We start from the raw sequence: 6,996 nt of genomic DNA on the forward strand, positions 1-6,996 counted from the left end.
GAAGGAACATCAAGTGTTGATGATCAATAAAACCACTAAGTTCAAGAAAGGCAAGGGTAAAAAGAGCTTCAAGAAGGACGGCAAGGAGGTTGCCGCGCCCGGCAAGCAAGCTGCCGGGAAGAAGCCAAGGAATGGACCCAAGCCCGAGACTGAGTGCTTTTATTGCAAGGGAAGCGGTCACTGGAAGCGGAACTGCCCTAAGTACTTAGCGGATAAGAAGGCCGGCAAAACCAAAGGTATATGTGATATACATGTAATTGATGTGTACCTTACTAGTGCCCGTAGTGGCTCCTGGGTATTTGATACTGGTGCAGTTGCTCACATTTGTAACTCAAAGCAGGGGCTGCGGAATAAGCGGAAACTGGCAAAGGACGAGGTGACGATGCGCGTCGGGAATGGTTCCAAGGTCAATGTGATCGCCGTCGGCACGCTACCTCTGCATCTCCCTTCGGGATTAGTTTTAAACCTTAATAATTGTTATTTAGTGCCAGCTTTGAGCATGAACATTGTATCGGGATCTCGTTTAATTCGAGATGGCTACTCTTTTAAATCTGAGAATAATGGTTGTTCCATTTTTATGAGAGATATGTTTTATGGTCATGCTCCTATGGTGAATGGTTTATTCCTTATGAATCTCGAACGTGATGCTACACATATTCATAATGTGAGTACCAAAAGAAGTAAAGTTGATAATAATAGTCCCACATACTTGTGGCACTGCCGCCTTGGTCACATAGGTGTCAAACGCATGAAGAAGCTCCATGCTGATGGACTTTTAGAGTCTCTTGATTATGAATCATTTGACACGTGCGAACCATGCCTTATGGGTAAAATGACCAAGACTCCGTTCTCAGGAACAATGGAGCGAGCAACCGACTTATTGGAAATCATACATACCGATGTGTGCGGTCCAATGAGTGTTGAGGCTCGCGGTGGCTATCGTTATGTTCTCACCCTCACTGATGATTTAAGTAGGTATGGGTATATCTACTTAATGAAACACAAGTCTGAAACCTTTGAAAAGTTCAAGGAATTTCAGAGTGAGGTTGAAAATCAACGTGACAGGAAAATCAAGTTTCTGCGATCAGATCGTGGAGGAGAATACTTGAGTCATGAGTTTGGCACACACTTAAGAAAATGTGGAATAGTTTCACAACTCACGCCGCCTGGAACACCTCAGCGTAATGGTGTGTCCGAACGTCGTAATCGCACTCTATTAGATATGGTGCGATCTATGATGTCTCTTACCGATTTACCGCTTTCCTTTTGGGGCTATGCTTTAGAGACTGCCGCATTCACTTTAAATAGGGCTCCGTCGAAATCCGTTGAGACGACACCGTATGAATTATGGTTTGGGAAGAAACCTAAGCTGTCGTTTCTAAAAGTTTGGGGATGCGATGCTTATGTCAAGAAACTTCAACCTGAAAAGCTCGAACCCAAATCGGAAAAATGCGTCTTCATAGGGTACCCAAAAGAAACTATTGGGTACACCTTCTACCTCAGATCCGAAGGCAAGATCTTTGTTGCCAAGAATGGGTCCTTTCTGGAGAAAGAGTTTCTCTCGAAAGAAGTAAGTGGAGCTTGATGAAGTATTGCCTCTTGAACTGGAAAATGGCGCAACTCAAGAAAATGTTCCTGAGGTGCCAGCACCGACTAGAGAGGAAGTTAATGATAATGATCAAGATACTTCTGATCAAGCTCCTACTGAAATTCGAAGGTCCACAAGGACACGTTCCGCACCAGAGTGGTACGGCAACCCTGTCTTGGAAATCATGTTGTTAGACAACGGTGAACCTTCGAACTATGAAGAAGCGATGGCGGGACCGGATTCTGACAAATGGCTAGAAGCCATGAAATCCGAGATAGGATCCATGTATGAAAACGAAGTATGGACTTTGACTGACTTGCCCATTGAACGGCGAGCCATAGAAAATAAATGGATCTTTAAGAAGAAGACAGACGCGGATGGTAATGTGACCATCTATAAAGCTCGGCTTGTCGCTAAGGGTTATCGACAAGTTCAAGGGGTTGACTACGATGAGACTTTCTCACCGGTAGCGAAGCTGAAGTCCGTCCGAATCATGTTAGCAATTGCCGCATTCTATGATTATGAAATATGGCAAATGGACGTCAAAACGGCATTCCTTAATGGTTTCCTTAAGGAAGAATTGTATATGATGCAGCCGGAAGGTTTTGTCGATCCTAAGAATGCTGACAAAGTGTGCAAGCTCCAACGCTCGATTTATGGGCTGGTGCAAGCATCTCGGAGTTGGAACATTCGCTTTGATGAGATGATCAAAGCGTTTGGGTTTACATAGACTTATGGAGAAGCCTGCGTTTACAAGAAAGTGAGTGGGAGCTCTGTAGCATTTCTCATATTATATGTAGATGACATACTTTTGATGGGAAATGATATAGAACTCTTGGACAGCATCAAGGCCTACTTGAATAAAAGTTTTCAATGAAGGACCTTGGAGAAGCTGCTTATATATTAGGCATCAAAATCTATAGAGATAGATCGAGACGCCTCATAGGTCTTTCACAAAGCACATACCTTGATAAGATATTGAAGAAGTTCAATATGGATCAATCCAAGAAGGGGTTCTTGCCTGTGTTGCAAGGTATGAAATTGAGCTCAGCTCAATGTCCGACCATGGCAGAAGATATAGAAGAGATGAGCGTCATCCCCTATGCCTCAGCCATAGGTTCTATTATGTATGCCATGCTGTGTACCAGACCTGATGTAAACCTTGCCGTAAGTTTGGTAGGAAGGTACCAAAGTAATCCCGGCAAGGAACATTGGACAGCGGTCAAGAATATCCTGAAGTACCTGAAAAGGACTAAGGAAATGTTTCTCGTTTATGGAGGTGACGAAGAGCTCGTCGTAAAGGGTTACGTCGATGCTAGCTTTGACACAGATCTGGATGACTCTAAGTCACAAACCGGATACGTGTATATTTTGAATGGTGGGGCAGTAAGCTGGTGCAGTTGCAAGCAAAGCGTCGTGGCGGGATCTACATGTGAAGCGGAGTACATGGCAGCCTCGGAGGCAGCGCATGAAGCAATATGGGTGAAGGAGTTCATCACCGACCTAGGAGTCATACCCAATGCGTCGGGGCCGATCAAGCTCTTCTGTGACAACACTGGAGCTATTGCACTTGCCAAGGAGCCCAGGTTTCACAAGAAGACAAGGCACATCAAGCGTCGCTTCAACTCCATTCGTGAAAATGTTCAAGATGGAGACATAGAGATTTGTAAAGTACATACGGACCTGAATGTAGCAGATCCGTTGACTAAACCTCTCCCTAGAGCAAAACATGATCAACACCAGAATTCCATGGGTGTTCGATTCATCACAATGTAACTAGATTATTGACTCTAGTGCAAGTGGGAGACTGTTGGAAATATGCCCTAGAGGCAATAATAAAAGCATTATTATTATATTTCCTTGTTCATGATAATTGTCTTTATTCATGCTATAATTGTGTTATCCGGAAATCGTAATACATGTGTGAATAACAGACATCAACATGTCCCTAGTAAGCCTCTAGTAGACTAGCTCGTTGATCAACAGATAGTCATGGTTTCCTGACTATGGACACTGGATGTCATTGATAACGAGATCACATCATTAGGAGAATGATGTGATGGACGAGACCCAATCCTAAACATAGCACAAGATCGTATAGTTCGTTTGCTAGAGTTTTGCAATGTCAAAGTATCTTTTCCTTAGACCATGAGATCATGTAACTCCCGGATACCGTAGGAGTGCTTTGGGTATGCCAAACGTCACAACGTAACTGGGTGACTATAAAGGTAGACTACGGGTATCTCCGAAAGTGTCTGTTGGGTGACATGGATCAAGACTGGGATTTGTCACTCCGTATGACGGAGAGGTATCACTGGGCCCACTCGGTAATGCATCATCATAATGAGCTCAGAGTGACCAAGTGTCTGGTCACGGGATCATGCATTACGGTACGAGTAAAGTGACTTGCCGGTAACGAGATTGAACGAGGTATTGGGATACCGACGATCGAATCTCGGGCAAGTAACATATCGATGGACAAAGGGAATAGCGTACGGGGTTGATTGAATCCTCGACATCGTGGTTCATCCGATGAGATCATCGTGGAGCATGTGGGAGCCAACATGGGTATCCAGATCCCGCTGTTGGTTATTGACCGGAGAGTCGTCTCGGTCATGTCTGCTTGTCTCCCGAACCCGTAGGGTCTACACACTTAAGGTTCGGTTACGCTAGGTTTGTAGGGATATGTATATGCAGTGACCCGAATGTTGTTCGGAGTCCCGGATGAGATCCCGGACGTCACGAGGAGTTCCGGAATGGTCCGGAGGTAAAGATTTATATATGGGAAGTCCTGTTTCGGGCATCGGGACAAGTTTCGGGGTTATCGGTATTGTACCGGGACCACCGGAGGGGTCCCGGGGGCCCACCGGGTGGGGCCACCCATCCCCGGGGGCCACATGGGCTGTAGGGGGTGCGCCTTGGCCTGCTTGGGCCAAGGGCACCAGCCCCACAAGGCCCATGCGCCTAGGGTTTCCAAAGGGGAGGAGTCCTACTAGTGGAAGGCACCTCCTAGGTGCCTTGGGGGGAGGGAAACCCCCCTAGGCCGCCGCACCCCCTAGGAGATTGGATCTCCTAGGGCCGGCCACCCCCCTTGGCACCCCTATATATAGTGGGGGGGGGAGGGACTTCAGACCTTGAGTCCTTGGCCTTTGGTTGCCTCCTTCTCCCTCCCCAACACCTCCTCAACCTCCATAGTGCTTAGCGAAGCTCTGTCGGAGTACTGCAGCTCCATCAACACCACGCCGTCGTGCTGCTGCTGGTGCCATCTCCCTCAACCTCTCCTCCCTCCCTTGCTGGATCAAGTAGGAGGAGACGTGGCTGTTCCGTACGTGTGTTGAACGCGGAGGTGCCGTCCGTTCGGTGCTAGGATCTCCGGTGATTCGAATCACGTCGTGTTCGACTACATCATCCCCGTTCTTTGAACGCTTCCGCTCGCGATCTACAAGGTACGTAGATGCATCCAATGACTCGTTGCTAGATGAACTCCTAGATGATCTTGGTGAAACGAGTAGGAAAATTTTTGTTTTCTGCAACGTTCTCCAACATGAAGGCCATCTAAATAAAGTAACTGCAAAAGCTTTGAAGAAAAATGAGTCCATCAACTCCACGGCATAACTGAGTATGACAACGACCTAGCGCACCTTACTCTTCGTCGGAAAACTCTGCAACATGAGACGTTGCAGCCGTGTAGGTCAGCACATGGAATATGCTGGCAGAGTCACACTATAGAGCAAATGAATGAAAGAGACTATATCTACATGCATATTTGGCTGGTGGAGGCTCTAAGTTTAATTTTGCATAAAGCTAATTTTTTCCCTACAACAAAGGAATACATTTTATTTACTACCAAGTTTATGCCATTATTGAGAAGGTTCCTCCAACTCAATCCCAAAATTAACCAAGTATAATCAATAAACCCAATACAGTAATTAAAGAGTGATGAGATCAACAAAATATTCACTTCCAGATACTCATATTGTCCGTAACCGGGGACACAGCTAACCATGATTAGTTTGTACACTCTACAGAGGTTTGCGCACTTTTCCCCACAAGGCTCGACCGCATCCATGATAGGAAGATCGAGACATAGTCTTTCTTAAGCATTAACTCTTTACTCTGGGTAGACCGGTACACCTACTTTCCCCTACATCTACTAGTCTACCACTGAAAGAGGTCACACAACTTACTCAATTATGCCAGAGACCACAATGGCTTGTGGCTGCACACGGAAGTTTCTAGGCATGAAATATCATATGATCCCTTTGAGCCTGGGTGGCGGACCTAGGGTAATCACATGGGTACTCCGGTATTCCCATGGGCTAGCACTGGTTTCTCCAGGTGCCCCAAATAATCCACCCAGATGTGTATTATAGTTGCCACCTTAATGTTGTCCAAAATTATTATCTCTCACAACTTGCATGAATCTCACGAACTAATCCCCATCTACAAGCATGGCTAAGCAATGTATGAGCATAACGTATAATCCTGGCGTGATCAAAGGTAATAGGTTCCTACCTCATGAACTACAACCAAACCGCATGTTCCCAATCCTACTCATGCAAATCTTTGAGGGTGAAACTAATGCATAGTAAAAACTAGGTATTGAAAGAGTATGATCAAAGTGTAACTTGCCTTGCCGATGATCGGAAAACTCTAGGGATTCATAGTAACAAGCTTCGCACTCCGTAAAATCTATCGTAAACAAACAATAGCATACATAAGCACACAAGCAAAAGATGCAAAGAAAACCGAAGAAAAGATCCAGAAAACTCAAAACAAGCAAGTAACTAATATAAACAGAAAATAAATTTTAACAACATTATAATTATCTGGATTAGATCTTAACAGACGGTACATGTGATTAGCTACGATTTGCAAAAAGAATCAACTAAAACGGAGCTACAAAACTCAAGGTACGATCAAAAGAAGTTCAAATTCAAATATGAACTAAACTCAAAATTTTAAATTTTCAAAAACATGTTCAAGTTGGTTTACTGGATAGATGAGATCTCTATGAAGATTTTGGCATTGGTTTCATCGTATTCTGGCAAACGAGCAAAAAGATGTGCTAGTTTGAAACATAGGGGTTAAACTGTAAATAAAAACTACGAATAGGTCCCTGGCAGAAAAAAAAGAAAAAGAAAATTCTAACAACCGAACGTTCGCTACAGAAGCTAAACGAATGAAAACATTCGCTACCGAAGACTAATGGACGAACATCCGCTAAATAAAAAATGGTTAAAAAAACAGATCGCGATCTGGACCGTTGGATCCAGATCGAACGGGTGAGAAGAGATCGGGGCTACCAGCGGTGGCGACATCAACGGTGGCGAGGCGGACGGCTTCGGGCTCGGGCGAGGCGTCGGCCGTGAGGTGCGGCGCAGGCGGCGGCGGTGGCTTGTGGTGTG

The sequence above is a fragment of the Triticum dicoccoides genome, chromosome 5B (genome assembly GCF_002162155.2).
Source record: "Triticum dicoccoides isolate Atlit2015 ecotype Zavitan chromosome 5B, WEW_v2.0, whole genome shotgun sequence".
In the NCBI taxonomy this organism is placed as follows: Eukaryota; Viridiplantae; Streptophyta; class Magnoliopsida; order Poales; family Poaceae; genus Triticum; species Triticum dicoccoides.